Here is a 14039-nt window from a genome sequence, read left to right as displayed (position 1 = left end):
TCTGAGAGGCTGCCTCTGCTCACCATACCTGTCACCTACCAAGAGCTCCATAAACACTGCATGAGCTGTGACAAGAAAGTCACTTTTGACTGACTACTTTGGAGTCAGGAACTAGGAAGATGGAATTAGGAACAGAGTTCCACCTATAATTCCTTGATCTAGCTCTTAAAACGAGCTCATGACCTAGGCGCAGCTTAGTTTAAGGTGCTGGTGGCTGTAGTGATGCACAAAGCATCTTTCCATCTCTCTCTCTCTCTCTCTCTCTCTCTCTCTCTCTCTCTCTCTCTCTCTGTGTGTGTGTGTGTGTACACATGCGTGCGTGTGCGTGAGGGGGGATGTCACTCAGGAGCAGCCACGAGCTTGCCTGCATATGCACTGATAAGTTTGTTCAGGGTCTGAGAGGAAGTGACTTCAGAGCAGGGATCTGACTGAAGTGGTAGTGTCAGGTAGAACTGCCATGCTGTTTTTGTACATGTGGACCACGTCCTTAAAAGTCCCTGAACAAAGAAAATAGCATTTCCCAGTGAGGGTGAAGGATGATTCTGTAGCTATAGGTAGATGCTAGGTTGGATCTTATATTTCCTTTTTTTTTTTTTTTTTTTTTTTTTTTTAATATACAGCAGACTCTTAACTATGGGATTTGCTTAGCAAACCTGAGGTGTGGTTTCATTTGTAAGAACAATCCCCAAGTCTTCTCCAACCTGCCATTTCTGGTGTCAGCTACAAGGACCTAGAAGAAGGGAGCTTGCAATACCTCCCTTGCTCAGGTCCAGGCCTACAGGCAGCTTTCTGGGATAGCTGGGGTTAGGGGAGGCTCACTCCTAATCCTCCAATCCTGTCTCAACAAAGGTAAGGCCCTGTCTCTGGATAAACCCCACTTTAAATTAATTCAGAGCTTCAATATACATACATACATACATACATACATACACACACACACACACACACACACATACACACATACATACATACACACATACACACATACATACATACCTATATATCCATGCCATGATTAGGTGTTTACAGCATCCAATCTTCAACAATTAAAGAGAAGTGTGGGTGGGGTAAAAAATAGCGATACCCACATACCGAAGTCTTTGAGAAAAACAGGAAACTAGTCTTTTTTAACCAGTGCTACCCAGAACTGGTTATTGCAAAGAGCTTGTTTTCCTAATGTGATGTGGTCAGCCCAGCTGTGCCAGAAGTCAAATTCTGCTCATTATGATGGGCGTCTGTGGATTTCTTTAGCTGACAGACCTATAGACAGGCAGGCATAATTATCAGTGGTAACCTGGTCATTATGGCCGGATGGTGCTTCGAAAACAATTTGCCCCAGTCCTAAAAGGCTGTGAGAACATATGACATAAGAACATTTGACCAACACATGGTTATTTCCAGGAGTTACAAATGAACCAGGCCTGTGAACCATAGAATAGTCAACCATAGAAGAGTTTCCTGAGTTTCTGTTTTCATTATTTTATTTTCGTTTTTTGAAGTTGACAGACAGCACTGGGTGACTTGCTCATTCCCTCCAGCCTCATGTTACAACGCTTTAGACTTCTTGTTGTTGTCTCTCAGTGGCTGGTTGCAGTGTTAGGTAAGTTGAAAACGAAAACTGGGGTCACAGAGATGTCATTTGTCTCAGGAAAGTTCCCTCACCACTGCCTTTGTGGACAATGTAGAGGAAACAAACAAACAAACAAGCAAAATAGACCGGGTGGGGGAGGGGGGAGGCAGATGATTTAGACAATGGTTGGCTGGACTTTTGGCCTCAAGGAAAATGTAGGTTGCTTCAAAACCAAAACAAAAAGGAGAAGTGCCCTATCTTCACTGCAGGCTTTCACAGAACACCAGGTTAGTATGAGAGGGGCTGAAACTTTCCCCTTGTTTCCTGCTGTGGGCTCTGTGTCACTTGGGAGCCCCTTGCCACCAGAGCCCTCCCTTCAGACCATTTTTCTGTGTCACCTTAGGGATAAAGAGGGCATTAGACCTTTGGAAGTGAAGTAATGCAACCTAGATTTTGCTACTTACTACCTTTTATTTTAGTTTTTTTGGTTGCCAAGCCAAGCATTCAGTTTGTGTAGTGAAGGCTTTACACTTGTCTGTTTGTATCAGACTTTACAGTTGTCTCTTTAATAAGTAAATTACTCACCCCTCTCTTGTTTTCAGTGCTTGATCCAGGCAATGTGCGCCTTAGCAATGCCCCCTCTCCAGCTGACTGCCCAGGCAGTTCCAAAAAAGGCAATCATGCCTGCTATTGATTCTGTGGTGCATCAGTCATGTTAGAGAGTTATTTACAACGAGACAGGAGCAAGTTTCTTGCATCTGTCATTTAGGTTTAGAAGAGGCCACTGTAAGGCATGTCTGTCTCCACTCTGATCCAAGGAGATGCTTTTCTGTCCTTGGAGGTAGCTTGGCCAGAGTCCTGGAGAGTAAAGGGAGCAGTCAGTGGATCTGGGGGAGGGAAGATCTTGGTTTTTTTTTTTAACCCCTTGCTGCTTCACAGTGAACAGGGAGGGCACTGGATGGATGGTATCTGCCACTTAGCCCTTACCAGGAAGTGGTAAAGGTAATGAGATAATAGTTGCCAAGTGCACTCAAACACAAATGAGAGATATTTTAAAAGTGCCAGCTCTTACTGGGAGGGAAAGAGGAAAAAAAAAAAAAAAAGCTAACAACAGAACTAGCAAATATACCTGTTTTATCTAAGATTTCAAATGCGTGTTCAAGTCTGGTGTTTCTGCTGGGTAAACAAAGCTCTTGGTCATGATGATAATGTTGAAACAGCAGAGAAAGAGATTATTATTGCTTTCACTTTATACATGCTTCCACTGTGGTGTGTTTTCTGTACATCTTCATATTTTAAAATATAATTAAGTTTTTTTTTCATAATCCCAAGAGTGTACCTTTCACCACTACCCCATTTCACTAACTACCTTTAAGCCTATGAATGGAGCACAGTATAAAAAACTTGGGCAGTAGAGCTGAAAAAGCACTACGGGCTTCAAAGCACTTGGTACTCTGCTAGACGACTAGAGGTCCCAGAATCTAAGTAGGGCAGCTCACGACCACCTCCACTCCAACCCAGGGCATCTAAAGTCCTCTTCTGGCCTCAGTGGTTGCCCCCCCCCCCCCCCGCCACATACACACCAGACACGTGCACATACTTAATTAAAAGCAAAAAAAAAAAAAAAAAGTACTCAGGATAACACTTAGGAAAATGATATTTTTCTTAGCATCGTGTGACCAGTCAGAGTGTCTCCATCTGCCGTTCCCATTACTGATCTTCCCACCAAGGAATGAGTAAACACAGAAGGTTTGTATACGTCTGACCACAAACTCATCTTGCTATTGCCCTTTCAGTCACATGTGTGACTTCATTAAGGAGACGGAGTGAAAAGAGCAGTTCTTCCCTGATCACACACAGAGATTTCCTCTGATTTCTTAAGGTCAACATTTCTGATACACCTCAGATTTCTGTGGAGATGTGGCCTATTTAGCTTGTTCAAAACATACTCACTTTTAGGGATAACTCACTGCCTGCCAGGGATGGGTGGGGTGGGTGGGGTAGCTCATTGCCTGGCAAGGGTGGAGAGAGGGTGAGTGGGATAGCTCATGGCCTGGCAAGGGTGGAGGGGGTGGGTGGCAGTCCTACGCCGCAGATACCCACATAGTGGGAGCCTAGGTTAAGGAAAATTCCCCAGCTCTCTTTTATTTCTGTTCTTGGGAGCAACACCCTTGTCTCATTATCTTGTGAGAAGGAAGTAAGCCCCGTGGTGGGTGAGAAGTGGTAAAGGAAGATGGAGATGACTGACTCCCAGCTGGAGATAGTGGAGGTCAGGGAGAGCTCACATTCCCTGCCTTGGTCAGAGAGCCATTTGTGATAGAGTGGACTTGGAGCCTGTGCTCGCCTCGAACCTATGCCCTGGCAGGCATCACTGTTTCCATCCTTCCTCACCCCTGCAGCCCAGGAAGACCTTTGCTGGGGAGAATTCATTGCTTTAATACTGATGGGCTATAAGCCAGCCCTACAAGAGCTTGCTGCCTGCTTCTGCTTTCATCTGAAGCTGGATGAGGAATACAGTTGCACTTAGTGGACCAGCTTAAGAAGCAGCTGTGGCATAGTTTCTCTGCTTATAGGAGGACCAAGTACCTGCCAGAGACAATGTCATCCTGAACCAGACTGACTGCACATTCCATCTGCTATCTGCCAGAAGCTGGTCTGTCTTGCTTTTTATGTCCTTAGTTAAAAGACCAGATACTACACTTTTGACAATTCTAGGCAGTAGTTTGCTTCTGATTGACTTTCTTTTGGACAAGGATGATCTTCATAGTGGAGTTGGTACTTCTTGTGGTGCAGAGGCTGTCTTGTATATTGGGAAATATTTCACAGCATCTCTGTCCTCCACTCAATGGATGATAGTAGCCCAGGCCTGCTTTCCTGCCCGTTTTAGCAATCAGAAGTAGCCCCTGCCGTGGCTCAGTGTCCCCTGGGAGGCTAAATGTCTGGACTTGTAAACCACCATAGGCTATCAAGAAATCTTGAGGCTTGTCCACCTAACAGCCCGATCCAGACATTTATCAACAGCACAAAACTTGAGCTTAAGAGGCCAGAGTAGGAAAGTCAGGATAGAAAGTTGGAGTTTTAAATAGTGAGTATTCGTAGTCTATGATTGAGTGAGTGTCAGCCCCAACCAGGGGACTTCCCCTGCTGGCTTGTGGCAGGAATTCCCTCTCCCTCTGGCCCTGAACTCCAGGACTCCCTCCTCAAGGACAGCCCTTGCTCCTGACTCACTTCATTCTTCTGCCTCTTCCTTTCCGCTTTCTGCCCCCCTGTTGCTGCCAGTAACTGGACCAACCCTGCTGACTCTGACAAAGGCAGGAGTCATTGAGAATGTCCCTGTCAGTGCTGTGCCAGGTCACTCTGCCTCCAGACAATGTGTTTTGCTCTTCTTACTTCTTTGCTTATTTCGTGGAGTTCTTCCTGGTCTTTTGTGGCTTGTGATGGGAAAGACAGTTCGTTTCTTTGTTTTATATATATGTGCTATTGACTCAAGTCCTCAGTTTGGCTGTCTGGCAAGAAACTGTGCCATCTAAGGTTGGCATGTTCTGTGGTACTCTTATTACAGTGCCCTGGGCTAATTCTAAATCCAGTTATATAAGCTTTAGGAGGGATAGCCGAGGGTGCCAACTACTATTTGTGACATTAGTCTAGAGGGCAAACACAGTCCAGACTTCAAATGCTAGGTGTAAAAGTGAACTTGAGATATGTGATTTCTTTCAAATAAGATGAGAAGATGAGAGATGGGCCAGCAGGTGGCACGGTCCAGCTGACACCTGTTCCAAGTGAGGCCTTCCATAAAACTACAATGTGTAGAGAGGCCATTGTTCCTGCTCCCGTGGGACAGAACCTTTACGCTCAGTCCCAGGCTCAGAGGGCTGACAAAATGAAACAGCTGTGACTTGCTCCTCTTCCAAGCAATAGAAAAAGCACGAGATGCTTCCCTTGGATTCCATGTGGACCCACTATGGTGTACAGTCTTCACCAAATGCACATAGGTGGCAAGAGAAGAAAAGAGTATTAACTCTGTGTGCATCGCGGTCCTAGCTCAGCAAAAGTCTGTAAGAAATAACTGGAGTCCTTCATTTCTAAAGACAAGTGAAACAGAAGACGTACACCCGTACAAGTCTGCAGTGACACTAAGATAAGCCTAATTACAAGACAAGCACAGACACCTGAGTCTTCGCTTGTACATCAAATGACAAGTGCTTGTATGCAGTTTGTCAAGCTAGGGACATCTGCCACTGTACACTAGGAGAGTGTTCCTCTTGCACGTTAGACAGACTGAGAGTTCTCATTATTCTGTTTATTTCCCCCGTTTCCCTCTAAAGTTGACACACTGCATAGGTGGACACTGTAGATAGGTGAATTTACCAAAGAGTGGTGAGTCAGCCACTTTTCGGGGAAGTTTCTAAAACACCATACTAATCATCCTGAAGTTGGGTTCAGGGTGCTCTGGGCCAGTGGATAGCTGTAGAAATGACATGTAAGCCTGATGGATAGTTTCAGTTATGTGGCTTCAGGTCTTAAATTTTAGAGAGCATGACATTAAATATGCACAGACACCAGGCACCTTTTGCTATGGGATTTAACCAGTAATAATTGGTTTTCAGTGTCTGCCCTTCACTGGTTCTGAGATCCGTGGGGGTCAGAACCATGCCATACAACAGCATACGTTTGGTTGTTGAATGAATGATTGGATGAAAAGAAAAGTTCAGCAGGAAGATTTTTTAAAAGTGTGTTTTTATTTATTTATTGAGAATTTCAAACAAATACACAGTGTGCTTGGTCATACCCTGCTCTCATTCCTTCCCTCCAACTCCTCCTGGTCCTCTCCCTTACTATACCCCCTCCAACCTCATGTCCTTTCTATTTATTTTTTTTATTTTCTGAAGCCCACTGAGTCCAATTAGTCTTGCTCATATATGTGTGGCCACCACTGGAGCACAGACAACCTACCCAGGAACATTTTGAAAAGAAAAGTAAATGCTATTTTCCATTGGAAAAATTAAAGGCATTTTCTTTTTAATTTTTTTATTAAACTGTTTTTATTTTTTATATTATACATTTATATTATTACATATATACAATAAACTACCTAGGGCAAGAAGAACCATGACACAATCAGGAATTCTATAACTGTTGCATTCTTAGTGTTTTGGCTGTTTGTATTTGACAGCCTTGAAGAAACCATCTTTCCTATTTCAGTGAGTCTAAAATTCTGAATGTAAATCAGTCTCCATCACATCTCATCATTATCAACTTCAAACATCTATCTAGACCTAAACACATCTTAACCCCTGAACAACTAAGCTTCATTGTAAAACGAAACTATCTGGTCTTCAACTGCATCAGAGACTTGAGAAGGAATAAAATTGATTAACTGAGTATACAGAGTGTAGGTTAGTAGCTTTCCAAATGAGAAGATGTCAGAGACAGTTTGCTACCTGAATAGTCACACAAAACTTCCTATAACGTTGGACAATCATCTTCAGCTTTCGGGCCCAATATATCTGATAGACATTTTCTAATAAAGAAGTTGCCGTGAATTTTTAAAGAGCAGCATGTATTGAAATTTAAAAAAAAATCATGATTCTTATTGTCATTTCTAGAAACAAGGAGCCCGGCATCCTCTCCCAGAGTCATCTAGAGGGACACAAGTGCAGAGAACTTCCTAAGCATGCTGATTTTTATCTGACATCAGAGTAAGGAACACTTTTTAGAGCCAAAATAAAATAAAAAGACAATGAATGAGGTAAAAAATTGTTTTGCGCTAATAAGAAAAAATATTTTCATTTTGGAGTGCTGTGCTTTGTCCCAAACCTGAAAGCATCAACATGTAGGATCTGGTGACCTGCAGGGCCCTATACTTTGTTTCATGATGTGGCATTAATACAGGCTTAGTGAGTGAGTGAGTGAGTGAGTGAGTGGCCAGGAAAGATCCCATGTCTTTAACTCTTCATGGTCTGGTCCCACTGCCACAGGAGTCATTAAGACTTAAATTTGAAAATGGGGTGCATATGACTGCAGAATGCTTTGTCTGTTTTCCTTCCTTCCTTCCTTCCTTTTCTTGTTTTTTTTTTTTTTTGTTTTGGTTTTTTTTTTTTTTTTTTTTTGAGGCAGGGTCTCTCTGTGTAGCTTTGGCTGTTCTAGAACTCACTCTGTAGATCAGGAGGGCCTGGAACTCACAGACATCCTCCTGCTGCTTCTTCCTGAGTGCTGGGTTTAAAGGTGTGCGCCACCACTGCCCAGTTGTTTTGTCTTTCTTGAACCCAAGACTCTTCTTAGATTCCCCAATCTGTGTATCTATTCATTCAAGATAAGTTGAGAGTTCACCCCAGAGGATTAAAAGACTTCTCTGTAGGGCCCTTGAGATGACTCAATGGGTGATGGTGCTTGCAGCCAAGCCTGGAAACCTGAGTGCAATCCCAGAAACTTACCTGGTAGAAGGACAGAAGTGACTGCTGCAAATATGCAACCCCCCAAATACATAAATGTAGTGGTAGTAATAATAATAATAATAATAATAATAATAATAATAATAATAATAATAATAATAATAAAAATAATAATACCACCAAATACATAATGTAATAACAACCATACATACATACATACATACATACATACATACATACATACATGTCTTCAGCACTTCCTCTGTAGCCACAGACAAGTAACTTGAACTCCTCAGGCCCTGAGTGGGCAACAGGGAGGTAGTGGTAGGAAATAATTTGACCTGCCTCCTAAAAACACTAATGGGAAACACTCAGTAATCACTTACCAGCGTGCCGGAACCTATGGGGTCAGTAAATGGCTGGTGGCTTTTATTTTCCTCTGATGATGTTTCAGATCCCATTATTATTTCTAGATGTTTTATTTACTTAACATGTCCGGTACTTAGATCAAATTTTAAGCCTTTACTTTATAAAAACTAGAGTGGCCTAAACAGAGTCTGGACAATCAAAAGGAGCTGTTGTTTCTTACGAAGGTAATGCCTGGGGCACATATGTGAGCCTGTGTGTAAACAGCCAGGCTAGAGGCAAGTGGACCTTATTCTTGGCTTGAAGTCAGAACCTGTTTCCAGGTCTTATGTGTTTTAGGCCCACTGGAGTTGTTCCCTCTTGTTGGTTTCATCTTTATTTTTTTTCTTGACATCTCTGAAGACTTAAAACAGCGAAGTGCTTAGAAATCTCCTAACTTGTAAAAGTAGAAAAATGGCTTCTGTAATTTTTGTATTCTTCAGACACGAACCTCCTACGGCATGCTGTAAGGTCTGGAGGAACATACACCCTCCCCTGAGTTTTTCATCCCATGGATAAAAACCAGGGTTTCACTTAGCACCACACGAAACAAGCCACCGCACGGCAATGCTAGTGTTTTTCAAGTGGAATTGTTTCTTGTCGAACATTTTGATATGACGGCTTTCTTGTTACGATGTCACCTTCAAGATGTGAACATGGTAGGACCAGCTGTGCCTTTCTCTTTTGATGCCGAATGTGAGGTACCCAATAGTGCTTCCGACCTCGGTCTTCCACTGGTGCCTTGAACCAGATTTAGGACTTAACCTCCTCTAGAGAAATTATTTGATAAGTTCCTTTTAGCTGGGCAGTTTGGGCCTCTTCTTTGTCTCAAATATTATCTTAAACAGTATAAACACTGGTTAGATTTTCCAATGGATGTGGTTGTTACTTTGTTAATTTAAAAGCTGCCTTAAAGCAGGGGCTTCCCTCGATGGTCTTTAAAGTTGTTCTCAGCTTGGAAATAGCTGGTGGAAAGTCACTGCTGCCCAGCCTTTCCTATGTACAGTTTCCACAGTTCTGTGTGACTTCTTACTGATTCCTTTTATGGCTGAACAGCTTATTCCTTTGATTAAAGGCTCCCGGAGTCCATAAATCAATATTAGTGGTTAGCTAATTGTTGAGAATTTGAAGTTTTACTTTAACACAATCAAGTCATAATTATTTCTTCACTGAGGCCAGAATTTAATCTTGTAAAATCTTGTTAGAACGCTGTTATTTTCTTCCCTCAGGCCTTTTTATTAAAGACTTCTCTCAACATGGAAAACTGAAAAATGTTGAAATCTCTTCCATCTTTGAAAAACCAAGTGCACGGTAATGCAACCACCCCCAAGGCCTTCCTAGCTAGTACGTTATTTGTTTCTGTGCCTTCATCATTTTGACCACCTAAGTTGGTATCAGCAGTAGCTTCCTAATTTGGAAATTCGATGACATATTTCAGCCTGTGATTGACTTCAGCTGTTGCAGATTTGTATTTGAGCCCTGTAAGTAACTCTTCTTCATTTGTTTCAACAGCTCTGCGCACTGGTAGCCCAGTCAGCGCTGTTGTGTTCAGCCACTTTACACACCTGTCCTTATTTTATGATGTCAGCCAAATTTCAGCCACCGGACCTCTTACTGCCTGCAGTTTCTGAGGTGTTCTTTCAGGGCCCGTTGTTCTGAGCACCACTCCATGCTAAGTGGGGCAGCTGAACTTTCCATGTTGTATGTATACACATAGTCACTGGGTTCCAGGCCAGCAAGTGCAACTGCTCCTTTTTGGATGTTTCTGTCTCAGATGTGCCTTCAGGGAACTTCTGAGTTTATTCCCAAACTGATCATAATAACTCCTCTCAAATTTGGTGTTCTCGCTGTCTCCTTGGCAATGGTGTGCTGAGGAATGTTGAGAGTCTCCTCTTTGAGACCACCCCGCCACTAGCCATCTACCCTTCTGTGGGCTCTACTGTAACCTGATGGGTTGTACTTCTCATACTTCCTTCAATCATGTTATTTTTGAGGTAAAAAATGATACTTGTAACCTTCTACTGTCATAGCACACTGCATAATAAGACTGACAGATCATGAAAATAGCCAGTTACTGTTGAAATAGTGTCTTTTCTAGTTACATATGTCTAAATAAAAATATACTATTTATAAATATATAATATTTATACATATATAAATGCATATCAAATATATATTTATGATATACATACACATTTATATAAGTAATATAAATATACAATAAATATAGCATACAATGTATAGATATATAAAATACTTAATATAATAATAAAATATATTCAACATATATATCTTTATATATAGTCATCAAGCCTAGTTAGTTGAATTATGTAGCCTGTAGAACTGTGGAGGAGAATTCTCCTGCCTCCATGGACCAGAGTTCAGTTGGTACTTAGGCTGGTTTGGTGGGATGATGGCAGCAAGCAGTTTTCATCTGATTTTTTTCCCAAGTATTTTGTAAATGCAGTGACTGGAGAAAGTAGAAGCCAACCACCAGCTTGAGATATGTTCTAGACGTCTCCTCCCCATTTATCCTACCTTCTCCTGTGGGTCTGGAGGGGGAAGGGGAGCGTGCGCACTTCCACTTATGTAGACGGAAAGTATTTGAGAGCAAAAAAAAAAAAAAAAAAAAATGGTTTCCTTTAAGGAGGCCACTCTGGATCTGGACTCAGATGGCGCCCTGTACATCGTGAGATCCAGTCATCTATTAAACTCATCTTTTTGTGCCAGTGGTTTCATCACAGCACAGTGTAGTGTATCCCAGCATAGTGTAGTGTATCACAGCACAGTGTATCCCAGCAACTTTAGGGGACAATGGCTAGTGGAGTCCTCGTTATGTCACACAAACTGAACTAGGAAGCAAATTGTATATTGTCAGGCAGTGAAGCCTGGTAGGCAGTTAGATATTAAAACAATGGTTTTTGGGGTTTCATAAAATAACAAAAACCTTCAAGCCTCACTGATTGGATGGTGCCGGTTCTAGCTACCTGGGACAAGTACCTGGTTCCTCCTCATTAGCCTGAGCTACCTTTGAAAACATGAAGCCTTAGCTCTGACGCCGCCGCCGCTGTAGTTGGGCAGGAATTCTTGGATCTAGGCTGTGAAGTAGTGCGGGGGAGTCGGGTTATGTAACCGTCTTTCCTTTTCGACATTCATAAAAACAAGAAACAATGCTTCCCGAGGCCATCTCGAGTTGAGCAGAAATTTTTAAATACATGAATAAAAATTCCATTTGGCTTTCTGAATATTACCAGACTTTACAGGGCTTCTGTACTTTGAATGTTTGGTGACTCTGATACTGGCTTGGGTTGTCTTTTATGAGGAACAACAAACCAAACATCCTGTTTTGAGACTAGTCAGCACAAGTCCCAGGGGAATAATAACAGAAATAGCTAAGGTTCTTCTTATATCAGCTAGGAGCCTTAAAGTTTCCATTATTATTACATTTTTCTTCAAAGTCCTCTTCAGAAATGTGAGTAAGACAAAGTCGGCTGGCGTCCTCTGGGAGGGTCCTGCTAAGTGCTGCTTGCCCACTGTCACTGTGATGTGACCATTTTCAATGGTAAATATTTGTAAACTCCTGGTTTTTTGTTTTTGTTTGTTTGTTTTTTTTTAAACATCTTCCCTCTGGCAGTTTCATCCTTTTGGAGGCTTCCCAGAATTCCTTTAAATCTTTGCTTATCTCACAGTAAGTGGAAATTGAAGAGAGAAGACATTGTGAAAAGACTGTGATATAGCTTTAGGATCGGTGGAGGAGCCAGAGTGGTGATGCAGACGCTGAAAATAGCTCTCCATTTTATGCAATCAAGTAAAACACTGTACCTTGGCATCCCCACACGGGATTAGCAAAGGAGTTGGAAGTTATTCCACCCCCAGCATGCCATTAGGGATGCCAGGCGGAGCTATGACAAACTGCTGGTCTAATGGAGCCTGTGCTGCTGGCTGTACAGCCATGATGTACAGGCCCGATTAGCACTGAGTGACCTCAACTCACATACATTTCTTTTGAAAAAGAGACCTGACAAGCCCTCTCTGTTCTAATGAGCATTCCTGCAGTGTGGTTTTTCACAGGGAATCAACTCACTTGAGGTGACAAGGGTCCTGTGTCTCTGCTGCTTGCTCCAAGATTTAGCCATCACATAGCAAGACCATGGAAGGAAGAGACATTTTTCTCTCCCCCCCTCCAATCTGTGTGTGTGTAAGTGTGTAAGCTAGAGGTCAACATCAGGTCTTTGCCTCAGTCGCTTTCCACTTTGTTTTTTGAATCAGGGTCTCTCTCCGAATCTAGAGGTCAATGGTTTTGCAAAACCAGCTGGCTAGAAGGCCATCCAATGCTTGATATCTGCATTTATATGTGTGCAGTGCCTCGGATCCGAACTCAGATCCTCTAGTTTGTGCTAGAAGCCCTTTACTAATCCAGACCAAATTGTTTTCACAGCCCACCTACATGGGCAGGGGGCTCTGTCTCTTTTGGTCTCTGGTTTGTTTTCTGTAAGAAAACGTGAGCTTAAGATGCAGTCCCAAATAAGTCTATTTCTGTTGAGTAAGTGGCTCAGTCTCTCCAGTTGGATCTTCTTAGCAAGGAGCCCTGTCAGGCTTGTGAACTAGAGTTTGAAGCCTCACCTTAAATCCATGTTACCCAAAAGGGGACTGCTAGCTATGCCCTGCCAAGGCATAGAGCTGTCAGGTTATAATTAATATTGGATGTGACTCTAATTAAACAGAATTGTGGGAAATATCTGGGATGGTGCAGCAATGCAACCCTAGTGTTTGCATTTAAATGTTGGAGATTACTCCCTTCATTCAAAGTCCCCTTCAGATAAAGCGGGAGGGTGCCATATCTCACTTAGCTCTATTGTTTTGGACGTTGGCTGCAGGCTATGGGGACCAGAGCACATTCAGTTTGCATTGTGGTGTCTGTCTTTCAGGCAGAAAAGTTGGAGAATGTACAATCTTTTCTTTTCTTTTTCTTTTTTCTTTTTTTTTTTTTTTTTATTTCTTTAAAGAGATTAAATCACAGCTCTGACAGGAGAGGGCAGGATCTCTGAGGAGACCTCCATGGTGTTTGGAATTCATAAATTCTACCAGGTCCCTTTCCCCATTGTCCCAGGCAGTGCCCTCCCCAGCAGCTCCCAGCATCTTTGGCTGCAGGCCAGCCTCCCAGGGCCCTCTGGCTTTGATGTGTGGTGCACGCTGTCCTCTGGCCAGGTTGTTGTTGCTGTGGCCTGGGCTTCACTCACACTGAATGCCAGGAGGGATGTCCTGTCTGCAATATACATTTCCACAGCCCTCGTCCTGAAAGCTGAGAGAGCCTGCCTTTCTTGTCTGAGCCACAAGTGCCTGTCCCTGAGGGCTCTGGTTGGCTGCACTTTCTTCTGGTGTCTGCTGCTGGAGACAGGTTTGCACTGTGCCTGTCACTTGGGAGGAGGACCCACCCCTTTGTGTGGAGGAAGACAGCAGCTCTTTGCCAGGTCTATTCTATTGTTAGTGTGAAGGGTTTTCTAGGCCGGATCAGAAAAACCAACCCAGCTAGCTGAACAGCTTCCTCCAGACTGCACTGACCCTTCTTCTAGTCTAGGCCTGGAAGCCGGATCCCCAAAGACATCAGTTCTGGCAGGGGATGGCTTTCTCTGCTGAATCCTGTTTGAACCCTGGCACTACGCTTGTAGTTA

At 43.0% G+C, this 14039-nt stretch overlaps 1 protein-coding gene across 8 annotated transcripts in view; it reads left to right on the top strand.

Moving 5' to 3' along the window:
• The window catches only part of Hivep2 (HIVEP zinc finger 2), a 193625-nt gene that overhangs the window by 86508 nt on the left and 93078 nt on the right, over nucleotides 1-14039 (top strand). Inside the window, exon 3 of one of the 8 annotated variants that reach the window (XM_051164195.1) lies at nucleotides 9597-9678. The exons of the other annotated variants lie outside the window; for them this stretch is intronic. The gene's annotated coding sequence lies outside the window, so the exon portion shown is untranslated. The remainder of the gene's footprint in view (nucleotides 1-9596; nucleotides 9679-14039) is intronic. 8 annotated transcript variants of the gene reach the window in all.

Source organism: Acomys russatus, chromosome 21 (genome assembly GCF_903995435.1).
Source record: "Acomys russatus chromosome 21, mAcoRus1.1, whole genome shotgun sequence".
NCBI lineage: Eukaryota > Metazoa > Chordata > Mammalia > Rodentia > Muridae > Acomys > Acomys russatus.
The sequence above is the reverse complement of the archived record's forward strand: the minus strand, read 5'-3'. Positions and strand labels throughout refer to the sequence as shown.